Here is a 27,233-nt window from a genome sequence, read left to right as displayed (position 1 = left end):
CTCTTTCTAAAAGAAGTAATTTATAAGGAAGAAAACCATATAGAAGTGACTTTGAAAATAAGGTGTTGAAATCAACTTCAAAACTACTTACACGGCATTTTACATTTTTGGTTCACCATTCGATACCTACATGGAACATTTTTACTTTGATTTTATTATTTATTGTGTACCTTATTTCAAATTTTGCAGGTGCCCCCAGCTCCAAGCATTAAATATTTTAGTTTTATTTTTTTTATTTTTATATTAATTAAAAATGCTATCGCATAGCCAGCCCAATGGCCAACGTTATTATTTTCTAATAATTTCAATATCAACGTATGTATACAACTAAAAAAAAAAAACTATCTCTTCGTGAGCTTAGCTCAGTTGGTTGGAACAATGCATAAAATATGCAAAGTTCGGGGTTCAAACCCCGACAACTACCAAAACAAAAAAAAACTATCTAATTTCTTTTGAGGAAAATATTATAGTAATATATACATGTTAGGCTATCTAATTTTCTGACCAGATATTATCAAAATATTAATTATCAAAATGATTAAATATGTTACATAGTATTATAATTTCTTTTGAGGAAAATATTATAGTAATATATACATGTTAGGCTATCTAATTTTCTGACCAGATATTATCAAAATATTAATTATCAAAATGATTAAATATGTTACATAGTATTATTATATTTATAACTAATATATTATTGAATTCTCTTCAAATTAATTACTCTTGTAAAATATTTTGTACGTGTTTCATAAAATTATTTATGAACTTTTATTTATCACATATGCAAAATTCATATCTTTTCCTTATTTATCAATTAAGATCAAGATTTTCAATGAAAATATATATGAATTTTGCTCTTTACCCAAATGGTTTTGCTCACTCCCAAAGTAAAAGTCCAAAATGCCCCTACGCAACTTAACATGCGCTAGTGTATTTTTGTACCTATGTTAAGTCACGCTACGTGACTTAACATGCGTTACTGTATTTTGGACTTAAGTTACGTTTCTGTTATAACTAGCGCACGTTAACCCACGTAAGTTGCGTAGGGGCATTTTGGACTTTTACTTTGGGAATGAGCAAAACCATTTGCGTAAAGAGCAGAATTCAATATATATTAAAAAAAAAAGAGTTTGTCTAATATGTATCCGGTCCAACAATAGACCATCATATTTTTAAAAAACTTTAATAAAATGTTATATTTATTTTCAGTTTTTTATTATCATAAAATTTATGTTGGGACTATTTTTGAGAGGTCTATATTAGACAACCTTAAAAAGTTTTACTAATTAAGTTGGAAAAAAACAACAAATACCAAACAACTTTAGCTTTAACTTTAAAGTTTTAATTTACAACTTTATTATCAAAGTAGCTTTTAGAACTCAAAAAAGTAGGGCCAAATGCACCCTTAATGTCCTTTGATTGCATGCTTCTTATATTGATTTGTACTTTGTTTTTGTCTTAGTTAAACACTCAAGAATACAAATTAAATACCAATAAATTAATCAAAGTCTATTAATTCCTTAATCATCAAGGTTTGTTATCTTTAAAATTAATTGGGGATTTTGCCTCAACCCCATCAAAGTTCAATTTCTGTTTTCTTCCGAAAAAGAGTCTCAAAAACATCATTAAATGATTGATAATGATTTATACATTCATTTGACGTCAAAGAACATATTTACATCTTTTGAACTGTTTACATTGATGATTTTTTTTTTTTAACATGTACCTCTTTTTTCCAGGAGTTATGACCCGAACCATGTTAGGATCTTAACTCTCAAACCAATCAGAAAACTGATTCCTCTGTTTTGAACCCATTTTGTTGATGTTTTGTAAATTTTAGGTTAGTTTTATTTTTATTTTATATTAATATTTATAGTTATTTTTTAACTCCCTCTTGATCCAAATTCAAACAGTGTCGAAGATTTCCCTGATTTGAAACCAAACATTGTTCAGTCTTTCGTTGATGTGAAACCAAATGATGTTGAGGTCTCTGTCAATTCGATAACTCAGGTATGGTGGTTGGTCACGAACAGTGCAGGAAAACTTGAATGGCGAAAATGTGAGGACAGTGTGAAACCAAACATTCCGCCGAACGTTAAAAATCTGTTATGGCGTATGTGTCGGGGATGCTTACCGAGTAGAGTTCGCTTGCAAGATAAAGGGGTCTCGTGTCCGACAAATTGTGAAAGTTACGGTGCTGATCATGAGGACTTGGATCATTTACTGTTTGAATGCCCTTTTGCAATTCAAGTTTGGAACTCAGCCGGAATTTGGTATGAGATTCAACATGCTGCCATGCATCCAGATTCTGCTATAAACACCGTTTTTAATTTGTTACAGAATCTGCCCATGAATATTAAACAACGAGTTGCTGCTATTTTCTCGAGTTTATGGAAGCATCGAAACCTAAAAATTTGGGATAATGTTGATGAAAATAGTGTGCAGGTTGTTGACAGGGCTAGGAGCATGATCGATGATTGGCAAGAGGCCAATCTGCCACGTACAGTCACAGCACAGCAAGCAGATGCGCAACTGCAGCAACCTGCTGCATCACTGCAGATCCACGGACAGAACTATAACAGACCAGCAAGTTCTGTTCAGCCGATGTGGACGCCACCGAGCAATGGGAGATACAAATGCAATGTAGATGCAGCTTTTTTGGAATAGTTTAAGAGGACAGGTATCGGCGTGTGTATTCGGGATGATTTCGGAACCTTTGTGCTAGCTAAAGTGTTGCAATTTGATCAAGTCTATCATGTAGCAGTCGATGAAGTGTTGGGTTTGTATCATGCTCTTCAATGGATGCAAGACATGCAATTTGATAATATAGACTTTGAGCTTGATTCAAAAATCACATGAGATGCTTTCCATTCTCGCACGGTCGATGTTACAGAGTTTGGCCATATAATTGATGCGTGCCAAGACATTTTTTCCACCTCTTTTACAAACTCCCGGGTCGAGTTCATTAGACGACAAGCGAATGCGGCGGCTCATGCTCTGTCTAGAGAAGCCACATTCTTAGCTAGTCCCATTATTTATTATGCTATCCCACGTTGTATTGAAACTATTATTATTAATGAAATGCTATAAGCATTTTTCCTTCAAAAAAAAATTATTTGGAAGTTTTAGGACTTTAACTTTATTTCAAAATATTTTAACTTTATTCCCTCCATTTCTTTTCTTTTGATGTTTTAGGACTTTAACTTTATTTCAAAATATTTGATGTTTTAGGATTTTTAATATTTTTATCCAATTTTACCCTTGTTGAAAAACACACCAATTAATTGGAAGTTTAAATAATAAATGCAATAATAAGGACATTTTAGTCTAAACCTTACAACTATTCTTATACTTTAATTATTCCTTGATACTTGTGCAATAACCTAAAACATCAAAAGAAAAGAAATGAAGGGAGTAATATACCTAAAACATCAAAAGAAAAGAAATGGAGGGAGTAATATACTAGGGTTAGATTCGAATCCCAGACTACAATGAAATGTGTGAGCCCAGTGAGGAGACCATTGACCAAAAGAGTCTCAAATCATCATTAAATGATTGCTAAATGAGGTCACCTGAAATCATTTAGCGATCATATAATTGTTGATTGCTACAAAAAAATGATTGGTAAATGAGTTTATTATAATTGAGTCTCAAATGACAAATCATTTAGCAATATTTGATTGAAAAAACAAATGAGGTCACCTGACCACATTGTACCGACGCAATATCCGGTCTTTGAAAGATTGAGTTTATTATACCATTATTATGAAAAAGTTTGGGGACCGAAAAGTTTGTTGTGCCATTACTATGGTCTTATTTTTGTGAACAAAAGGAAAACGTGTCATTCTTAGTGTGTTTTGTCTTCTTTGACTTTTTATGCACCATCCGGTCACTAATATAAACATTAATTGAATATATCTAAAAAGTGGATTTTTGTTTATATTAGTGACTGGATGGTGTACACTTTTTTGGCAATTTGATGATGATGTTAGAAAATTGCTTTATAGGACTTTTCAATTGTTCAAATGTAACATTTCCCTCAAAAATCCTTAAAATGTCCATTTTGTAAGTTACGAACCAATCACGTTTGGCTGTAACTCTCAGTCGCACAAGTTTGGATGTTACGATCCGATCTGCTTTTACATACATATCAGACACCGGGATTGGATAACACATTATCCCCTACACTATGCCATCCATTCAGGCACGAATCCACCCTTTATGTATTGGGGGCAGCTGACCCCACAAGTTAAATATTTGTTTGCCTAATAATTGGATACTTTGAAGCTTTGCCCCCACATGAAATAGAGTTGTGACCCCACACAGGTGCACAAACAAGTAAAACGGTAAAAGCTGTTATATTTTTTATTGGTAAAGCGAAGCTATTGTTGTCAAAATAAGAAGAGAGTATGAAAGACGTCATTAAAAAAGAAAGCGAATGAGAGAAAATGGGTTAAGTGAGCCTCGTATGTGCAACAAATTAAATAATAAAAAACAATCAACTTCTTTACTCCCAAAATAAAACATAAAAATGTACTAGACTTACTCTTTTTTTTTTTTTTATGACTATGCCCCCACTTGGTAAAATTTCTGGATCCGTCCTTGCATCCATTTGGATCATCCATCAAAGTTCAATTTTTGTTTTCTTTTGAAAAATATTGATAAATGATTTATGCACTCATTTGACATCAAAGAACATATACTACTTCTTTTGTACAATTTACATTGATGATTCTCTTTTTTTATTTTCTTCTAACATGAACCTCTTTTTTCTAGGATTACGACCCAAACCATGTTTGGATCTTAACAACCGAACCAATTCAACAAACTGATTCCTCTATTTTAATTACATTTTGTTGATGTAAATTTTAAGGTAGTTTTTTAATTTTATTTTAATATTTATAGTTATTGTTGAACATCCTCTTGATCCAAATTCAATCAATGTCGAAGCTTTCCTTGATTTGAATCCAAACATTGTTGAGTCTTTCGTTGAAGTGAAACCAAAAGATAATGAGGTCTATGTTGATTTGAAACCAAATGTTGATTATAAAGAGAGCATTATTAAGCACAACGTTTCTAAACTTGTTTATAATGAAGTTGATGCGGCGAAATACTTTCTCAAAAAATGTGAAATATAAAGTTAGAGATGATTTGAATAATTGGGCTCCTCATCAACCATCAACGACCAGATTTACCTTAATTATTGACAAATCCGATCATGGTGTTGGATGAAGACCAGCAAAGTTAGTCTTGGGGTGTGAAATGGGTTGTATGTACCATGGAACCAAGAAGAAATTGAAACATGAAGACAAAGGGTTACTGAAATGTGAATGTTCATATACAGTAGAAACTCTTTAATTTAATACTCGGTAAATTAATAAACTCTCTAAAATAATAAATTTGTCCGGTCCCGACTTGGGCCAATGTAAAAAATTGAAAAACTTGATAAAATAATAAGATAATAATTTTTCGGGAGATCCCTTTATAATTTTCGGTCCCAAGAAAATCATAAATTAATAATTCATAGAATCTGAAGAAAAAAAATATATTAAAAATACATTGAACACATTTGTTCTTCTTGTTTACATTTACTGTACTTCAAAAGTCATTATTGATTTCCAATGCATATGAACATAGTAGTTACTAATTTACGTTGAGTCTCAAGGTTCGCTGCAACGTAATTGTAAGAGGCATAGACTAATTTGCCTTTTTGTTTGGTACGTACAATATAATTACTTAAAAACTCTTTAAATTAATAATTATTAATTTATCGATAAATTAATAACTTTCTAAATTAATAAATTTCTCCGGTCCTGACATTATTAATTTATAGAGTTTTAACTGTATGTTGTATGGTTATTTGTTGAAATCAAATGAATGGTAAGTGAGTATTGGAAAACTTTGGTGTGGTGGTTGGTCCCAAATAATTCCAGAAAACTTGTTTCATGTCTGAGAAAGATGGCGAATACGAAAGTGGTGTTGGAGTTCATGCAATGACCGATCAAATATGTTTGACTATTGGAAATTAAGAATTGCTGCAATGACGTCAAAAAACATATATTACATCTTTTGAACCGTTTATATTCATGATTCTCTTTTTCAACATGAACCTCGTTTTTTTTCTTCACGAGTTACAACCCGAATCATGTTTTAATCTTAATTCCTGAACTAATCAGCAAACTAATTCCTCTATTTTAATTTTATTTTGCCGATGTTTGCAAATTAGAAGTTTGTTTTTTTTTTTTTTATTTCAGTTTAATATTCATAGTTATAGTTATGACATTGGTGGTGGAGGAAGGATTGAAGAGATAAAACGAAAGGTTGCATGTGGGGTCCACAATGACGTCAGAGGAAGAAACATCGTTGATGGATTTAAAATTAGGGTTGGGAGGCATTTTTCAGTCAATGAAGGCCAGTAAGGAGGAGGCGGTTAATGGTACCCTTGGAACGTCCGGTGATATCACTAATTGCGGAGAGGCTGGATGTAGAGAAGCTCACCTTCCGTGGAAGGCGTGGTTTAGTTTCTAAGGTCATGGTGGCTGTGACTCCAACTAAAGTTGAGGTGTTTAGTGGAGAAAGAGTGAGGATATGTGTGTTTGTGCTTTGTTTAGTAGAGGAGAGATCATACATGCATGTAATATATTAAGGGACAGAAAAAGAGAGTAAAAGAAGGTGGGATCGATCACATTGATAACTGATTAGGACCTTGAATCGATATAAATCTACCTATTTTTAGGCTCACCACTCGTTATATGGTCCAATGATATATGTACGTACCTACCTGACGCAGTACGAAAGCGTATGCTAGCAAGCGCTAAACCATAGATTGAAAAGAAACAAGTTTGTAAAGGGACAAAATTATGAAAATAGGGTTCCGGAATCCTCCGAAAATTGAGATAACTCTTTAAAATATTATTGAATGAATAAAAGTTGTCTCTTAGGCTACAACTGTTAAGCTTAAATAGGAAAGTAACAAAACCCTAATGGGCCGAAAATAACAAACTGAAACAAAAAAAGAAACAAATAATAATATTCAGCTTAAATAATAAAATTATTAAAGAAACCCTCCTACATCAGTCTCTTCCGTCTCTGAAGAACTCGACCCCAAGTTCTTATTTTGATAAAGAGCTTCCATGCATGTTGACTCTTCCAATGAACAAGAGACCACCCTCCTAGATCTCACTGAGTAAAATACAAAGAAGAAGTTATATATGCCAACTGTGAAAATAGTGGAGGAGGATTTCCAAAATGAATCTCAAGAAAATTAACATCCCAAAGAATGCAATTCTAAGTAGCACTCCTATGAGGAATATCATGCGTAACAGAATTTCTCCAAGGTGGTAACCCACCATTAGCTCTAAGAAAATTACCGTATCTCAATTTCAGCTTCACATGTGGACCTTCTCTAACCGGTTCCCACTCCACATACAAATTAAGTCTCCTTGGCAGTGTTAGAATCACTTTCCGGCCTGTTAGCCGAGAAGTAAAGGTTGTTTTGATGCTATTAAGTATTTGTTGTAACGACTTTCTGAGGTAATTAAACTTAGAGCCATTGTTCCCTCCCAACAAGGAGAATCGAAATCAGTGTCACTATCAACCAAATTATTAGAGAATAGATTTTGAGAAGTGCTTTTAGCATTCAAATTTTCATATGTAATTTCGATAGATTTTGATTCTCCATCATGTTCCTCACTTTCTTTTTTCGTGGAGCAATTAGTCTCCACTTGGCAATTTTTGTGTGGAGCAATCGGTCTTCTCTTGGCAATCCCTGTCATCATAACCACCTTTCACCGGCGTTTGATACATCTGCAGCAACGAGAGTTGTTTCCTCTCCAAATTTTCAATTGAAACAAGTGGCGAGAGAGACAATCTATTGCGAGTACTAAAGCTACTATTTCCCCTTGATGTTGTTGTTGTTGTTGTTGTTGTTGTTGTTGTTGTCAACCTTAGCTATCAACACCGCCATCTGATCTGATAGAGCTTTGATGGCCGTGGTAAGAGTCGCGGTTATTTCGATAAACTCTGCCCACTCTGCCCTTGTTATCAGTTGATCTCCCATAGCTGATCATGTTAGGAAAAGAATTGGAGAAACCTACTCTGATATCAACTAACGTAATCAGAAGCATAGGCTAGCAAGCACTAAACCTAGATAGAAAAAGAACAAGTTTGCAAGCGACAAACTTGTGAAAATAGGGTCCCGGAATCCACCAGATATTGAGAAAACTCTCTAAAATATTATTGAATGACTAAAAATTACCTCTTAGGCTACAATTGTTAAGCTTAAATAGGAAAATAACAAAACCCTAGTGGACCTAAAATAACAAACTGAAACAAAAAAAACAAACAAATAATAAAATTCGGCTGAAATAATAAAATTACTAAGAAAATCCTCCTACATCACTGCCTTTTTAAGTATTGAAAGAGAGTTCTTTAATGCTCTGAAATGATGAATCTAACATTTAAAATTATAGGTTTGGTATTTTTTTTAGGATGAAATTGTAAGGTAAGGCATAATGTTAGCGAATCACTATTGTAAGTATTGCGCATTTTTTAATTTAAATTATTTACATGTGTTTATACAACGAGAGACGTTTTGAAAGAAAATAAAAGAGAGAGACAAGGGTGGATTCTAGAGTGAGGGCTCCAACAAGTCCATCACAGGTGGACCACTCTGAACAACCATTTAGAGCTATCATATTGATCATGTTCACATATACTATTATACAGTAGATCACACCTTTCTTCTGATTATTTTATTTCTTTTATTAAATAAAACCATTCTTGCTCTCTTCCTCCCATTTTGTTCATGAAGCATGCACAGACTGCATACTAGAAAAGTTTTCTGTCGCTGTCCTCCCACCTCCTCCACTGACAGCTAACCACGGCTCATTCCGGAACCCGTTGGAATTCATGCTTATAATCTATTTTCCTCATGCTGAAGAAAACCACAACCATAGCCTCACCTAATCATAAATCTGAATCCCCCACTCTCAAGCTTCAAACATAAGATTAAGATGTAACGAAAAATACAATTTTCAATTATTATGGTGAAAATAATTTACAACCAAGTAACTTGTTGATTTTCAATGTTTCCTTTCAGCGAATAGTTTTTTTTTAATTAATCAATGATTGCTAGATTGAATGAAATTAAAGGGTTATGCATGCTACAATTATATCTTTCAAAGAATATTTAAGAGAGGAGATGTGGTGGTGATGGAGTTCTACTTCTAACAGGGCAAACAGAGAAGAGATGAGAAAGGGAGAGAGAGGGTGGAGTTAGGTATTGTGTGTGGAAATATAGATATGTTCTCATTTTTATTTTTAATTCATCTCAACCTTTAATTATCTTTGTAATAGATCTAATGGTGTATGAAAATGGTCCATCGGTGAACCACTTGTTTGATGGTTCACCTTAGATGCCACCGTATTAAAGTTGTCAAAATCACGACATAAATTCAAAAATTTCGGATCTTGCGACTTTATTCATCTTCATGGATAGAAATCCATTGCAGAATCCAATAACAAGTAAACTCCTAGTAAAATCGCATCGAAATCTAAAATCCCTGCAAATCGCATATTTTTACAGGATTTTGAAGGATTCTCATACTTTTTTTACACTGGTCAATTTTGACTCAGTTTGCATAAAATTGCAGGTTTCCCTGGCATCTAGGGTTTACTCATTTTTGTATAAAATATTCTGTGAACTTGAAACTTTGAGTCATTTATGACTATATGCAACTTATTGTTAGGAAATAACAGAGGGCTGAAGAAGGAAAACTAAACAACACAATCACTACACAAAAGAATATAACGTGGAAACTCCAAAACCGGAGAAAAACCACGACCGTTGTCTAAACCGACAACCAGAGAATTATTACTATGTGAAAATTGTTACAGCACATAGACTTCTCTAACTCTCACCCAATGCCCCAATACACTAACACTCTCACAAAGCAAATATTTAAACTAAGTCAGATATAATCTTAAAGTGCTACTGACTGGTGCATCTAAAAACAAAGAAACTAGGTTCAATATATAGCATTGGTCTTCCCCTTGCTTCACTGAACTAAGCAATGTGGGATATAATCACCAATAACTAATATTTTCTAACCTCCTTCTTTATTCAAGAAACTTGACAATCAAACCCAACAATCTCCACCTTGATTGTAAGAGTTTCATCTTCCGTTTCCATTGTCTATACCGACAATCATACTCCACCATAAGGAGTATACTTCAGTTGAAACTGAACCATTCCAAGAATTTATTCACGTCGAGACCTTGCTGAAAGATTATGGTGCAACTCCCACGTTGGCTTCCAGGAAGTTCTTCAACAATCGACAAATCTCACCACACACCCTGCATCAATGCCAACCAATGCCGGTGTGTTGTTCTGAATCCGCTAGCAATTACTTGTCATTTTGCATGGTATAGCGGAAATACCATAAGGACATACTTAATCTTCTAGATAAGATCATCATCATCTCCCAAAACAAGGGAGACATTGCTAGCACTTGCCTCAGAGTCTTTTTCAGAAACTGCTCCACCTGGACAATTTCTCTTTAAATGTCCAGACATTCCACACTTAAGCGCCTTGTGTAATCCTGATTGTATCAGCACATCCATGACTTGTACTTTCCACAAGTCAAAGTTGATTCTTCCATCAAACTTCTCTATGTCAAACTTCATTGCACTTGAATAAGACACAGCAGTTGCACAGTACCACCCTTCTTCCGCACATTCACAATATCACACTTCTTTTTCTGATGTGGAAGATCAGACAATGCTGCAACCACAGAGCACACTAAGAATTGTGATATCTCACGGAACCGAAGCTCTGATACCACTGTTAGGAAATAACAGAGGGCATGAAGAAGGAAAACTAAACAACACAATCCCTACACACAAGAATATAACGTGGAAACTCCAAAACCGGAGAAAAACCACGACCGTTGTCTAAACCGACAACTAGAGAATTATTACTATGTGAAAATTAATTATTACTATGTGAAAATTGTTACAACACATAGACTTCTCTAACTCTCACCCAATGCCTCAATACACCCACACTCTCAAAAATCAAATATTTAAACTAACTCTGATATAAGCTTAAAGTGCTACTGACTGGTGCATCTAAAAACAAAGAAACTAGGTTCAATATATAGCCTTGGTCTTCCCCTTGCTTCACTGAACTAAGCGATGTGGGACATTATCACCACTAACTAATATTTTCTAACCTCCTTCTTTATTCAAGAAACTTGACAATCAAACCCAACCCTTATAACATATATTTAACATTTTTTTTTGTTTTGATAGAATCAATTAATTTTGATTGTGATAATACGATTTTTGATTTTGCTATCCTAATTCAATTCTACAACAGTAAGATCTACTTTACATTTTACCATTTCCTTTCGATCTGATGCAAAATCTAGATTTTGACAACCTTATAATCAACAATAAGATATGACATTCGTTTTGAAAAAACTTGGACGTATAAAATTTACTTTGACTCATTGATTGATATCAAGTTGGTCAAACATAGATGCCCTCAAATTCATCCTCTTGTAGAGGACATACATCAGGTTCATCAACAATCTCGCGGTTGGTTGATTGGAATCATGTTTTAAGAGAAGCAACAAATCAAGTGGCGAAACATAGGTTATCCTCTATTGGTAAAAAAATTGTTCTCAGTTTTTTTTTTAAGGAATTTCGATAAAAAAAATTGTTTTTTTTTTTTTGACACATGATAAAAAAAAAATTGTTAGAAAATTGTTCGTAGTTTTTTTAAGGAATTTTGTTCCTGGTTTTGTTTCTTTTCCTCTATTAGCCGACATGCTTTGTTTGCCTTTGTTGTTTATAATTGCTCTCAAATATTAAGACTTTTGTGTATAATTATTGATATAATAATGTCACGTAAACACAATTTGGTTAATAACCGTAAAGAAAATAATTTCCTCAAAAAAAAAAAAAAACTGTAAAGACAATAATATTCACAGATTGAAGTTCGAACTTCAAACTTTCCACTTCTTTATATTTAAAATACTAGATTGTTGACCCGTGCGTCGCACGGGTTTATTGTTAAGGGATTGACATACGAATAATAAAATGCAATATATAATTGGTAACGGTGAAAAAAGAACAGGTGATAATTCATAGTAGACAAAATAAAACACTTCATAAAATGTATAAAATCTGAAAATATTATAAAACAAAATTCGGTAATCCTATCAATAATTCGGTAAAAGAAATATGAAAATTTTAGTACATTGACATGTAGTTTCATCACACATTGCGAAATACTTCCTCATATACGACGTTAATTATGTCAGAGGCCCGTGACCAATCCTAGTGTTTAAAACTACTGATATATGCTTCAGTATGTTATATGCTTCAAAAAACACTACTAATAACAATCCAAAAACCATTACTTAAGTTATATACTTCGGAAAACATGTTATTTTAGGTGTCTATCTAATAAAACAACACCTGCGTACACATTCTGTTCCATAAGTAATTCTTTTTGAGCAATTGTTCCATAATTATTAATACAATTAAATTGATGATGATATTATTATTTAAAAACAATGACCACCAGTAATATAAATGACTACTTATTTAACAAAACAAAAAACTACCAAGTACTGTTGCAGAATCACTTTCCCCTTATGCAATCCGATCAAAGGAAATGTGATTCTCACCTCAAAATTCATTCATAGTTGCACAACTTTGCTTGCAAAGAAAGAAATAATAAAAGTATGCATAGGAAATAAAGGCTAACGGCAAAATAAGGTTTTGAACGAAACAAAATTCAGATTAAGTTAAAAAAACATGATATTACACGACACAGTCTGAATCCTTAGATAATAGACCAAGAAATTGCGACAAAACTAATTAGGAAGACTGCCAAAATTGGTGTAAACATCTCAAACTAAAACCAAAAAACGCAAAAAGGATATTCCAATTGTAACATCCCAGACTGCTTACAGGATTGCCGACTAACCCCACAAACCAACACGAGTCTTTTCAGCATGCTTTGTCCTCACTCACATGCTTACCGGGAAACTTCCCGGTAGGTCACCCATCCTAGTACTACTCCAAGCCAAGCACGCTTAACTGTGGAGTTCCTATGGATTGAGCTCCCGAAAAGAAGATGCATCTTGTTGATATGGGTAGTACCTAACAATTCTTATAAGCCTTCCTTCAACCATGTAGTCCCATACCTACACGGCCTCCGGATCCCTCTCATTCCGATGTGTTTCGGTTCCTACTATTGTCGTGGGGGTCCCTTGCGGCTTAAACCGTTTCCCTTAGGTCGGGAACCTTTCGTATCCACCTAGCTCAATTCGTAGTGGGAATGCATTGAACTAGTACTTAACCCCAGGTACTAGGTTCGATTCCCACGGGAGGCAAAAACACCACTATAGGGGGTGTGGTGATTAAGCTTGTGAGTAACAGTGCCGGGGGGTACAGTGCCTAGCCGGGACCCGCCTGGGCTGTTACAAAAAAAGGCGTCTTTTTTTTGTAACAGCCCAGGCGGGTCCCGGCTAGGCACTGTACCCCCCGGCACTGTTACTCACAAGCTTAATCACCACCCCCCCCTATAGTGGTGTTTTTGCCTCCCGTGGGAATCGAACCTAGTACCTGGGGTTAAGTACTAGTTCAATGCATTCCCACTACCAATTGAGCTAGTAGCTTAATTGGTAGTGGGAATGCATTGAACTAGTACTTAACCCCAGGTACTAGGTTCGATTCCCACGGGAGGCAAAAACACCACTATAGGGGGGGTGGTGATTAAGCTTGTGAGTAACAGTGCCGGGGGGTACAGTGCCTAGCCGGGACCCGCCTGGGCTGTTACACCAATTCTCAAAAAAAAATATGCATATTGATAAAATGCATGTTAAATTAGAATACCAGTTAAGCAGTGGTATGAGAGGAAGGTTGTAAGGTCACGTCCTTCCATTTGCAAAAATCAAAATATCAAAATATATGATTCTTCGACTGTCTGTGTAATTTACCACGGTTTAGTTTTTTTTTAGAGAAACACGGTTTAGGGTTTGCTATATATAGCCGAGTTTGCAGGGAAATTAGGATATTCCAATTCTGTTTGTCAAAAAAAAAAAAAAGTTTACAGAAACAATAGATATATACAAACGATGACACAACGTGATAGGAATGAAAAGCTCATCAGTGAGGAGAAATATTAAGGATTGCTGCATCTTAAAAGAAATTTGTTAGGTTAAATTGGTGCGCTGCATTTTAGATGAAATTTGTTAGGTTAAATTGTTGTTAATCTAATGCATTTTAGAGGGAATTATTAGGTTAAGTTGTTGCAGAACTAATAAAATTAATAAATAAGGATGTGAACCCGATAAAAAAAAGAGGTCACTTGACCACATTGCACCCTCGCCATATCCGTCCTTGAAAGATTGAGTTTGTTATAGGATGATAAATGTAAGAAAGTTTGTTGTAACCATTATTATGAAAACGTACGAAGACAGAAAAGTTTGTTGTGCCATTATGTGGTCTTAATTTTGTGAACAAAATGAAAACGTGTCATTATTATTGTGTTTTGTTTTCTTAGACTTTGTGAACAAAATGAAAACGTGTCATTATTATTGGGTTTTTTTTTTTTTAAGGAATTATTATTGGGTTTTGTTTTCTTAGACTTTTCTTTATACAGTTTTTATTTCTTTCATGATGATGTTCATATCAGGCCCTAGTTTTTCTAGTGAGAGAAACTCCAACTTTTCTCTAAGCTTTCTTTCTCTTTCGTTCATCGAGGAGGGGTGGTTTTAGGTCATTTTTTGACCTAGAATCACCCCTCTACATCTTTTTTCCATTTTCTTTCAATTTAAATAAGTGATTTTCACATATATCAAGTTTTTCCTGTTGTGTTTTTTGTGATTTCGTCGTCTAAGTGCGACGTTGTGTTGTTCGTCGTCTTGTGCGGCATTTGTTTTCGCGTCTTGTTGCGGTGTTCGTTTAATTCCTATTGAAAGATCGACATTAGTCAATTACAAAATCAACCAATGATTTGGGCGTCAACTTTGCAGATCCGGAAGCATGAGTATTTCAGTGACTTAGGGTTTATCATATTATTTGTAGGCATTTTGCCGTCGTATGCTATTAACCTGGGTGCTGTGAGTTTGTTCGCAGATTCATTCTTTGCGTTTTTAGCGATGTTTGTATCTGATGTACTCTATCAATTTGAATGAATGAATATCGTTTTATTTTTGTCAAAAAAAAAAATTGTTCAATATGACTTTCCAATTGTTCACATGCGACATTTCCCTCCAAAATCTTAAAATGTCCATTTTAGAAGTTCTGAACTGATCACATCTAACTTTAACTTTCATTCTCTCAAGGAAAAAAAAAACTCTAACTTTCATCCGATCAAGTTCAGATGTTACGATCTGGTATGCTTTTAATAATATTTAAGGCATAGTGTGGCGATAGCCACACCAGCCCAACCCAATTTTTTTTAAATAATAATAATAATAATAATAATAATAATAATAATAATAATAATAATAATAATAATAAATGAAAAATTAATGTTTTGGTGTGGGAAAAATTAATTAAAAAATGCTTAGTATAATGATGAGAGTAAGGGGCGCAACTATCATATTTCTAACCAACACACCTCGTGTCCCTAAGTTACCTCTCTCACCACTGATTTAAGGTCGTTTCCTATTTCATCCATTCAATGTCCTTTCTCTTTAATTTTTATTTGAATTTGAATCTTATTTCCATGCCTTCTTCTCTAGGGTTTTTATCATCTATAAATATGGATTTGTTTGATCAATTTTGAAAGGATTTTTTACACTCTATTTTCTAGAATGGTCTTTGATTTAGTAAAGATATACTTGATTCTAGTTAATTCCTAGAATAATATTCCATTTTATGAATATTATTTATTTTATTTATTTTCTGTTCAATATTAAGTTTTATTAAGTTTAGTTTATTTGTATTGTAGTGCAACCCTACCTTAGGTACTTAGGTTGTGACATGGCTTAATATTGATGCTTATATCTTGATATTTATACCTTCATATCTAGAAAGTAATTAGTTAAGAAACTAGACGAAAGATACCGAAAGTGTGTTGACTCTAGTAGTAAGTACTTAGGAGGTGACATTACTAATATTGAGTAAAATATGCTGAACCTAGGATGTAACTAGTAATTATTAACTGAGGAAACAAGTAATGCAAGATCTCGACCGAACCTAATAGAACCATTCTCTTAAACCCTTGGTAAGGTAGACGCTGATAGGGCTGCCCGTTTGTAGAACTACTCAGAGAGAGAGCGAGAGAGAGAGAGAGAGAGAGAGAGAGAGAGAGAGAGAGAGAGAGAGAGAGAGAGTGTGCGTGTGCGCGCGCGCGCTACGAGATACCTAAGATTCATATATGGGAAACCCTTTTAGGAACATTGGCATTCATTGCCTTTGGAAATTTAGGAATGCCAATATAAAATCTATGTTTCAATTACCTTTGAGGGAGTAAGACCCCACATGTAAGGATGGTCGTGTGATCAATAGGTGCAACTCAACATTGGAGGGATAGACCTAAATCGACCGATATAGTACACACCCTGCAGTTAGTATCATTGTGCAAACAGCAGGTGCAGCTTGACAACTGATTAGATTAGCACATCCCAACGACCTCCTCACTTGTATAGTCTACTTAAGATAAATAAACGTGACATGAATGTTATTTAATATCCAAAAAATAAATAGGGGGATTTGAAGAATCCTAGCCGCTGCTTACTTTTCTGCAACCAAAACAGATAACTCGCTCTGTTGCAAACAGGTAAAAATTGCAATCTTTATCCCTTCAACTCTTTTATTTTAGTTACTGTTTGAAAATAAGTAACGCGAATAGTTTGGAGAAAACGACAATCCATGTTGATACGATACTCAACTTATCACTTTATTACTTGGTAAAAGATTTGGTACACTTGCCTAATTCGACTATCATGATCTTAATACTATACATGTGTTCATATTTCCTTTATGTTAAACGTATATCTCACCCTTCAGTGGTTGTTGGTCGCCTACATCTTTGTTGTGTAGACTTGCAGGTTGAGGAAGCATAGTTGATGTGAGTACCCCGAGGACGGCTTTGGAGCCTACTCATCTTTACCGCTTTGATTTCGTAGTCTTGTATAGTGGTGCTCTGATTAGGATGTTGGGGTTTCATTTATGTTATTGAATTATATTGTGGAACCTTGAGTTCATTTTGTTGATGTGCTTACTTTGAGATATGATGCTGAGACTTATTTTCTGTTGTGACTTGATATTATATGATGTGATTTTTATTATTTGATGAATGGTGAAGAGTAACACCTTGAAGTATTTGATTAATTGTTAAAATATTTTTTAAATATTATATGTGGGATTTAGGGTGTTACCAATTGGCATCAGAGCCATTTCGGTCCATTTCGGGCCATCACTTATTTATTTTCGCCATGTATGTGACATGTATGTAAGTACTGTCGATGCTTATCTAGTTCTAGAAGGCGGTTAGTGGGTCTGAGAAAAGTAGGTTTTGTGCATGGATTATATTTTAGGGAACTGGTTATTGTCTTTTGGTGTTAATATTAACTATTTGACCAAGATCGTTACATTTCCTAGTCTGAATCTCAATTTTATAATAGCCGTGATACTATCACAATGTATTAACACTACTGGCAACGGTTTTAACACTAGGGTTCTCAACTAGCAAGCATTTTCTCAACTTGCTTCTTCACTAGTTTTCTCTAGTGTTCTCATATCAGATTCATTATGTAATGGACTGAGTCAATATTATCTGTTTCAACAAAAAAAAACTCTTCCAATGATGATCAGTGTGTAGCCACTGGACGCTTAAGACTCAGCTGAAGGATGTTCTATTTTGTATCATTGTACCATTCAAGTATAATATGATACTTCTCATAATGTAATCCTAGAGTCATTGTATTTTTAAGGCTCCTTACAACTCTTTCAATTGCATGTCAATGCTTCTAACTTGATCTACTAGTAAACTTACACAAGAGTTCTATGACATAAGCAATGTCGGGTCTAATACATTCAGTGGCATACCTAAAGACATCCAAAGATGCTCACATATTCTATTTGTCTAACTCCATCACAGGTGTTCTTGAAGAGTTTTACACTTGGATCATAAGGTATGCTTGCAAGTTTACAGTCAAATAATTACATTTCCTTATGATCTTCTCAACATTGTGAGATTTGATTGAAAATTCTCTTTTTTGATCTAGTAATCTTGAAACCAAGAATTACTTCAACTTCACATAGGTATTTCTTATCAATATTGTTGATAAACAAGGATTTCACATAATTTATAACATAAATCTTTGAACCAAATATGAGCAAGTCGTCTACATAGAGACATATGATCATGCAAATGTTATTTCCATATATTTGTAGTAAATGCATTTGTCACTTTCATTCACTTTATACTCATTCGATATTTCCAGGTTTTTATGTCATTCCTTAGGAGTTTAAGGAGTTTAATTTAGACCATATAAAGATTTATCTAACTTCCAGACCTTGTTTTCTTGTCCATGAATCACCAAACTTTTAGGTTGTTCCATATAGATTTATTCTTCTAGTTCACCATTTAAAGAGGCAACTTTCACATCCGTCAAGTTATGAACAACAACTAAAGGGACTAGTACCCTTATGGATATGATTCTAGTGACTGGTGAATGAGTGTCGAAGAAATTTATATTTAAAACCTTTGACTACAAGGCGAGCCTTGTATTCATCAACTGAACCATCAGGTTTTAGTTCCTTTTCCAAAATCTAAATACGACTGTCTGGTTTGCAATTATGAGGCAATTCAACTAAGTATCGTGTTTCGTTAGACTCTAGAGAATCCATTTCATCGTTTATTGGTTCTTTTAAAAAAAACTAATGGATCTTCTTCCGATGTATAAACCATATAACCAGGTTCATACTCTTTAGCAATTCTAGTTTTCTTACCTCTTTGAGGTTCTATAGCATCCCATACGATGTTTTCATAACTATTTATGATTATTGGAGTGTGATTAGATACAATGCACATGAGAAAAATCAACACATTTCTAATCACAAAACCTCTAACCCTTAATCATAATAAACCAACTTTATCATCACAGTGTTTGTAAGTAACCTTTGACTACAAGGCGAGCCTTGTATTCATCAACTGAACCATCAGGTTTTAGTTCCTTTTCCAAAATCTAAATACGACTGTCTGGTTTGCAATTATGAGGTAATTCAACTAAGTATCGTGTTTCGTTAGACTCTAGAGAATCCATTTCATCGTTTATTGGTTCTTTTAAAAAAAACTAATGGATCTTCTTTCGATGTATAAACCATATAACCAGGTTCATACTCTTTAGCAATTCTAGTTTTCTTACCTCTTTGAGGTTCTATAGCATCCCATACGATGTTTTCATAACTATTTATGATTATTGGAGTGTGATCAGATACAATGCACATGAGAAAAATCAACACATTTCTAATCACAAAACCTCTAACCCTTAATCATAATAAACCAACTTTATCATCACAGTGTTTGTAAGTAACCCCCCCCCCCCCCCCCCCCCCCCCCCCCCCCCAAGAGGCATTGTCATCTTCCACCACTTAACTTCAACTTCGATAGTTGAGGTAAGTCGACTTTGGATCACTTCCAAAATGTTTCAACATAGTAATGAAAGGTCAAAAACAAGAATATTTTTTTTTTAACTAACATACTTTTGAAGAAAAAAATATCCAATCTACCCTATATTGAAAATAAATATAAAAAATGTATGCTTTGCTTTTCATCCTTACACGACGCCATCTGAGATGGCCCCATCATCCTTCTGTATGGTTCCCTCTCGGATGACCCCATCCTACTATTTTTTTTTTCTTTTTAGATTTCATTTTTTTTTTTTGGAGCCATCCTGATGGATGATGGTATCATTTCAGAAAGTGCCATGTGAGGGTGAAAAACAAAGTAGGGTATTTTGGATATTTATTTTCAATGTGAAGTAGATTGGATTTTTTTTTCTTTTCAAAAGTAGGTTAGTTATAAAAAAATTTCAAAATCAGATTGGTGGTTACTACAAGAGAGAAGATATTTATGAAGCACGGACACTCCTCGGACGTGTCCGACACCGACACGACACCGACACTTGTAATTACACTGAATTATGTGACTTTTTCCAATTATTAGTTGTGTCGGCGTGTCAGTGTCCGTTGTCCGTGTCCGTATCCGTGCTTCATAAATAAACTAAGTTATACTATCATGATCCTAACTGTTGTCTTTGTAATCAAATTTTTCTTGATTTGAAAGTTAGGTTTCATCTTCTCAACCAACCTCACTCCAAAAATCTTCTAGACAAAATGGGCATCATCTACCTGTACCACACAACCGAGTAATTGACTATTTGTGCACAAGTGGAGTGGATTAGTAGCAACGCCTATTATAAATTTCTGACATGTATATCAATTCCAAACCATAAGCTCATCATCTGGCATATCAAATTATGCAAACCAATATTTATGCATACCAAGATTCAAGACATGTATACTTCCAAAGTTTACACTAAAAACATACTCATAGGTATGAAGAAGATCACTCATATTATATTTTATTAAACTAAAATAAATCATAAAGATACCATATTCCCATATGTTGTGATCAATTCTGACGCAAGGACTTCCAACATGTACGTTCTAGCTACAAATAACTTATCACAACTATGAATTTTTTATTATCATAACAATATCATTACAACAATAATCAATAATCAATAATCAATCATTTAGAACTGGAAACTTTGTTGATAAAATCCTTGACTTGCATAATCAACTGAGTAGATTCAGGAAAATCAGGAAAAACATGAAAAGCATGAACCATGTTTGGATATTCAATCAACTCAGCTTTTTTCCCACATTTTTTCAACCAATCATAATACCTCTTTTGCCAATCAATCAAAGGATCAAACCCACCAACAAAAACAAGCGTATCCGGATAATCCAAACCCGACAAATCCTCCGCGTTCGACCCACATACATTAACCGCGCCATGATCCCGGTCCGATCCCTCCGGTAAAAACACTTTCCACATCCAATCAGTCCTTGCCACTGACACAAACGGCATCCCAACTAGATGAATCTCCGCCTCCGTCCGTTCTTCTCCTCCGAAGAACGGTTGGATCAATATTGACCCGATAACCCGGATATTCTGGAGCCCCGCGTTGCAAGCCCTAACCGCAACATGGTGTGCCAAATTTCCACCGGCGCTATCTCCGGTTAGGAAACATTTTGACAAGTCAGCATTTCCCGGTAAAACTGTTACGTTCTCGTCAAGAAATCTCAGAACTTCTTCTCCGTCTTCATATTGCGACGGATAGCGATGCTCTGGTGCAAGTCGGTAGTTGACTGAGACGACGACAGCGGAGATTTTGCGGCAGAGTCTACGGCAAACAGCATCGTAGAGGTTTGAGGAAGAAGAAAGAAAAGTGAAGCCACCGCCGTGGAAGAAAATGATGACAGGAAGGGAGGTTGTTTTGGTGGAACCACCATCTCCGGTGACTTCTTCGGCAACAATGGGAGTAAAGAGACGGAACCAAACGTTATTTTCAGCGTTAACGGTAACGTCTTTGGTGGAAACGCCGTTAACGGGAGTGGCGTTAGGTGAGGATTTGAGATCGAAGAAGTTAAAGAGACGGCGGTTGACGGTGCCGTTAGCTCGACATGAAGCATCTGTTAAAACTGTAAGAAGTGAAATGGTAGCGCGGACCTTCCAAGGAAGAAGGGGTTTGGGTTTGTTTGTAGACATTGAAGTTTTCGGTTTCTTGATTTAGCTTAAATTAGAAGATACATGATAAATAAACCATCCTTTCAAAAATAATAAATATACCATAGAAGATAAGATGATGGATGCTATTGGGGTAGGTAGACGTTGTGGGTTTGACTAAGTGCGTGTTAATCGTCAAACATTAGACTGTTTATTTGCCTGCAAAAAATGAAAAAGAAATGAAGATTATAGGTAATTGGTGTTTATGTGGTTATTTTGATGTTATTCACTTAGAGGAGGAAAGAAAATGGAGGGGACAACCGGATTAGGATTTTCTCCATTGAAAATTCTCTCAAGTTTTCTCAAATGAAATCTCAACCATCAAATATGAGACAGAAAGTGAGAATTAAATTTTAATGAAAAGTGGTTGTTGTATTTTAATTGTGAGGATTGAAAATGGAGAAAACTTGAGAAAATTTTCATTGGAGAGGATCCAAGTCCATTTGCCTAGTGACAGGATGACTTTAATCATTTATCAAATATTAGTTGATTTTCTTCTACGTGAGAGACGGTTTACTTGGTTAGATTTAGGCAAGTGCATCAAATTATTTATCAAATAATAAAGTGTAAGTAGAGTATTGTATCCATATGAATAGTCGTTTCAACTAGACAATTTGCGTTACTTATTTGGAAACAATAAAAATAAATCTATATAAGCGTTACTTATTTGGAAACAATAAAAATAAATCTATATTATATATAAAGAAAACTATCCCTTTCAGCACACTTTTGGGTTGGAATTTTCTTTCCAAAAATACCCTTAATTTTAAATACAAATAGCCAATTATAAAATAACACGTGGATTAATAATCAATGTCACTAATCGTCACCGTTAACTTTCTTTTACCACCGTTAACAACAGATCAAACTCACAAAAAGTTTAAAAATTATATTTGCATTCTTTATGTCTCTTCTCATGAATTCAAATCGATCCAGAATTCATCATAGTACCCTCTGATCACATCTCATCACTTCTAAAAAATTAGAAAGTTCCAAGGCTCACGAACTTGATTAATACTTCTGAAGCACCATTGAATGGAATATCTGTAATGTTCACTTCATGAATTGAATATCTTTCTGTTTTATCCTTCGAGCAATTTACTTTCCACCAACATTACAATTCAAGCTTTGTTTTTACTTTTTTTTTGTTAGAAGAATGAATGAATCAGAATTTGAGAAAATCAAAGTTGAACAATAATCACTTATGAAAAAAAATCCAAAGTTTATGTTTTTTCCTGCTTTATTTCTCACGAGTCTATGAGTTTTTTTAATTTTTTTTTAAACAAAAATAATAGCCGATGAGGATTCGATTATAAATCCTCTAAAAAAAATTAGTAACAAACGTGAGCAAAAAATATTGTTAAAGATTGTGCTTTAAATCCTCTAAAAAAAAGATTAGTAACAAACATGAGCAAAAAATAATGTTAAAGATTAGACTTTAAATCCTCTAATAAAATATTAGTAACAAACGTGAGCAAAAAAAAAAGATTAGTAACAAACTAAGCAAAAAATAATGTTAAAAATTGGATTTTAAATCCTGTGATAAAAATATTAGTAACAAACGTGATCAAAATATTATGATTCAAAATCTTTTAGAAAAAGATTTGTTAGCACTATATTAAATGGACTATAAATCCTCTAAAAAAAGATTAGTAACAAACGTGAGCAAAAAATATTTTTAAAGATTGGATTTTAAATCCTCTAAAAAATATTAGTAACAAATATGAGCAAAAAATAATGTTAAATATTAGACTTTAAATCCTCTAATAAAAGATTAGTAACAAACATGAGAAAAAAAAAAGATTAGTAATAAACATGAGAAAAAAGTAATGTTCAAAATTGGACTTTAAATCCTCTGATAAAAATATTAGTAATAAACGTGAGCAAAATATTATGATTCAAAATCTTTTAGAAAAAGATTTGTTAGCACTATATTAAAAATATTAATAAGTAGGGTTCTCACAGTTCATAGTTCGTTCCCGCATTGTTTAGTTTTTCTCAACATCTCTCCGCCCTCTGCATCAGAATTCAGAATTAACCTGTAAGTTTTTTTCTTTTTTCTTTCATGTTACAACTAATCAAAGTTGATTAATTTTATGGATTATTTGACTTTGCTGGTTTATAAGTGATTATGATTCAAATTATTTATGATTAATTTTAAGAATTATTTGACTTTGCTGGTTTATAATTGCTTATACAAACTATGATAGTGTGCTTTTTTATCTATAAGCACACCATTGGGTTGAACTTTTCTTTCCAAAAATACCCTTAATTTTAAATACAAATAGCCAATTATAAAATAATACGTGGATTAGTAATCCATGTCACTAATCGTCATCGTTAACCCTTTTTTACCTCTGTTAACCAAAGATCAAACTCAGAAAAAAACTAACACAAAACAACAACTCATGTTACTTTTTTATCAGCCACTTTTATGGTGTACATCTGTGTTGTTCCCCTCAATACAGCCGACAAAGATTGTCAAATATTTTCATATCCCTTCCAAAAAAACAGTATTCCATATTAATTTATTGATATAAATTACTCATCCTTAGTCTTTGATCAATTGTAACAAACGTGAGTAAAAAATAATGGAAAAGATTGGACTTTAAATCCTCTAAAAAAAAGATTAGTAACAAACGTGAGTTAAAGTAATGTTAAATATTGGAATTTAAATCCTCTAAAAAAAATTAGTAACAAACGTGAGCGATTGGACTTTAAATCCTCTAAAAAAAAGATTAGTAATAGACGTGAACAAAAAATATTGTTGAAGATTGGACTATAAATTCTCTAAAAGAAGATTAGTAACAAACGTGAGCAAAAAATAATGTTAAAGATTGGACTTTAAATCCTCTAAAAAAAGATTAGTAACAAACGTGAGAAAAAAAATAATGTTAAAGATTGAACTTTAAATACTCTAAAAAAAATATTAGTAACAAACGTGAGCAAAAAATAATGTTAAAGATTGAACTTTAAATCCTCTGGAAAAAAAAATATTAGTAACAAACGTGAGCAAAATATTATGTTAAAGATTGGATTTTAAATCCTCTAAAAAAATATTAGTAACAAATGTGAGCAAAAATTAATGTTAAAGGGCAGAGCATTCCCAATGTCGGAATCTACCTTCCACGACATTTTTTCAGTCATAGTCAATTATATGTAGCTTTATCGAGAGGAGTTTCTCAAAATTCAACAAAAGTTCTCACTAATGAAGGGAAAATAGAAGGAGAAGATGGAGACTTTACGAAAAATGTAGTTTTTAAAGATATTCTTTTATCGCAATCACAACAATGTTTCTTTTACATAAAATGTCATTTATACATTTATGTTATGAAGTTACTAATTACTATTAGAATAAACAATAAAAGATCATTATTTTTTCTTTATTTTATATGCAGACAAACTAAAATATGTTGAGTTCATAAATAATTGTCATATAACTTGACAATATTTTGTTTATAAATCAATATATCAATAATTTATATTAATATTTAAAAATTTAATCAAATTATACAAACAAACATAATAAAATAATCACATGTGTAACACCCATAATAAACGTATCTAGAAAGTTTAGCATGAACGTTATTCTTGGTACTGGATACATTAAAATATACAACATAAAATTTCTTGCAACATATAACAATTACATCAAGTCACGTTCGTATAAATAATAATACAATTCATCTCATCCATACATAAAAATACATCCTTGATGTCCATAACGTCCTGCAGTGATACGAACGAACCCTTGAAGTAATATCCATCCGGCTCCGAACATGCATAATCATCCTGCTTATCTGAAACAAATAAGGATTGGGATGAGACATAATGTCTCAATGAGTTCCCCCAAATCCTAGGCTATAGGCAACCTCAAGGGGAAACCTACGGTCACCTCGTGTCTACAATACAACCTGGCGGTTGATTATACGTGTGTGGTCATGCTTTCCTAGACGGTAGTGCATGCTAGACCTGTCATAGGCTTATCTCACTTGTTATAGGCTTCACTTACTATACGTGTCATGGTGGTCGAGGGGGAATCTAGAACCGCATTGCCAAGAATACGCTCTACGTATCGAGGCCTAAACATATCATAATCATGGCACGATTCTAAATCGGACGATTAGGGGAAACCTAAGATCGTCTTCGGTATCATGTTCATTACTTGCTCTATTCCATGCCTTGTACTTATCTTATAGCACCTAGTGCTCTTGTTCTTAATCATAAACGTGCATGGATTCATTCTTGCATAATCGTGTACATAATCATAAACATAACATACATAGTCGTGCATAAGTTCATTCATTAGGTTAGCGTTGTACAAACAGTTATTATCTCGGTTCATTTTACGGAGAGCCCCGGGTGAAGTAACCCCGAGAACAATCCCATACATGACCGATGTACGTACATCGGACTCCCTCGGTGTCGTGCGGGTCCCTTGCGGCTTGAACCACTCCCCTTAGGTCGAGAACCTCCCGTATCCCCCTGACATGGATAACAAGAGACACGAGCACCGCTATGCGGTTATAATCTTAGTCTTGTCATCGTGAAAGATTAAACCTTTACATACATACATGTTTACCTCGGAACCTTGATCGATCCGATTAACGGTAACTTATACTTAATCATACTTGTACAAATTTATTCATGGTGGAGAGAAATAACTTATCAACCACAACTTACATACTAGCTAAGTCTTTCTAGCTCATGTGCGAAGGGATTATCCTTTGAGTCTTATCATTCTAGGGATTCTTGCTATCTTTCTAGATCTCGACTAGCTAAGCCGAGGCTCTACATTCTTTCCCTTTCTTAGTTCTTTACTACCCCATCATGCTTAAACTCTCTTGAGCCATCCTTGTGTTACATGCTAAGATTGCCATGACTTTTGATTCAAGGATCGATTGATGATGTGTGCAAATATTCAATAATTTCTAAGGACCGAAAATGCCATAAACCCAAGTTCCAAGCCGTTTATAAACTTTATGATTTGATAAAACCAAGTTTGTTCCAGTAGAAATATAAGTGAAAACAGTCAAAGAATACTTCGAAACGATTGCTACGGACCCCCACACGACTGCCCCCAAGCACCCGAACGCAAGACAACGCGGACGTTGCCCTGTCTGGGGCGCCTGGCGCCAGGAGTGGAGCGCCTAGCACTAGCTCCCTGACATTGGGCGCCTAGCGCCCTTGTTCAGGCGCAGCGCTCCGTAACGTGCATTTTCGCGTGTTCCGGCCGCGGGTTTTTGCCATTTTCGACCCAAAACTCGTCCAATTAGACCCTGTAATGCACCATACATCCAACAACATGTATAGCCTCATTTAAACATATCTCATGGCAATTTTAACATATAAACCACATGAATTGATCAAGAGAACATTAGGGTTCTAAACCTCAGATAAA

General features: G+C 34.1%; 1 long non-coding RNA gene and 1 pseudogene across 2 annotated transcripts; one reads left to right on the top strand and one right to left on the bottom strand.

The window, feature by feature from the left end:
* Positions 1-15,602: 15,602 nt before the first annotated feature.
* On the top strand, positions 15,603-17,355 carry LOC146917038 (uncharacterized). Its single transcript, XR_015014090.1, has 2 exons — positions 15,603-15,685; positions 17,074-17,355. It is a non-coding gene; the product is annotated as an uncharacterized LOC146917038 (long non-coding RNA).
* Positions 17,356-20,596: 3,241 nt separating this feature from the next.
* On the bottom strand, positions 20,597-21,858 carry LOC146917037 (putative carboxylesterase 18 pseudogene; annotated as a pseudogene). The gene has a single exon (XR_015015424.1). The product of XR_015015424.1 is annotated as a putative carboxylesterase 18 pseudogene (transcript).
* Between the last annotated feature and the right edge of the window lie 5,375 nt (positions 21,859-27,233).

The sequence above is a fragment of the Medicago sativa genome, chromosome 6, assembly GCF_051527215.1.
Source record: "Medicago sativa cultivar Bolivia chromosome 6, Bolivia_mono, whole genome shotgun sequence".
Lineage (NCBI taxonomy): Eukaryota > Viridiplantae > Streptophyta > Magnoliopsida > Fabales > Fabaceae > Medicago > Medicago sativa.
The sequence above is the reverse complement of the archived record's forward strand: the minus strand, read 5'-3'. Positions and strand labels throughout refer to the sequence as shown.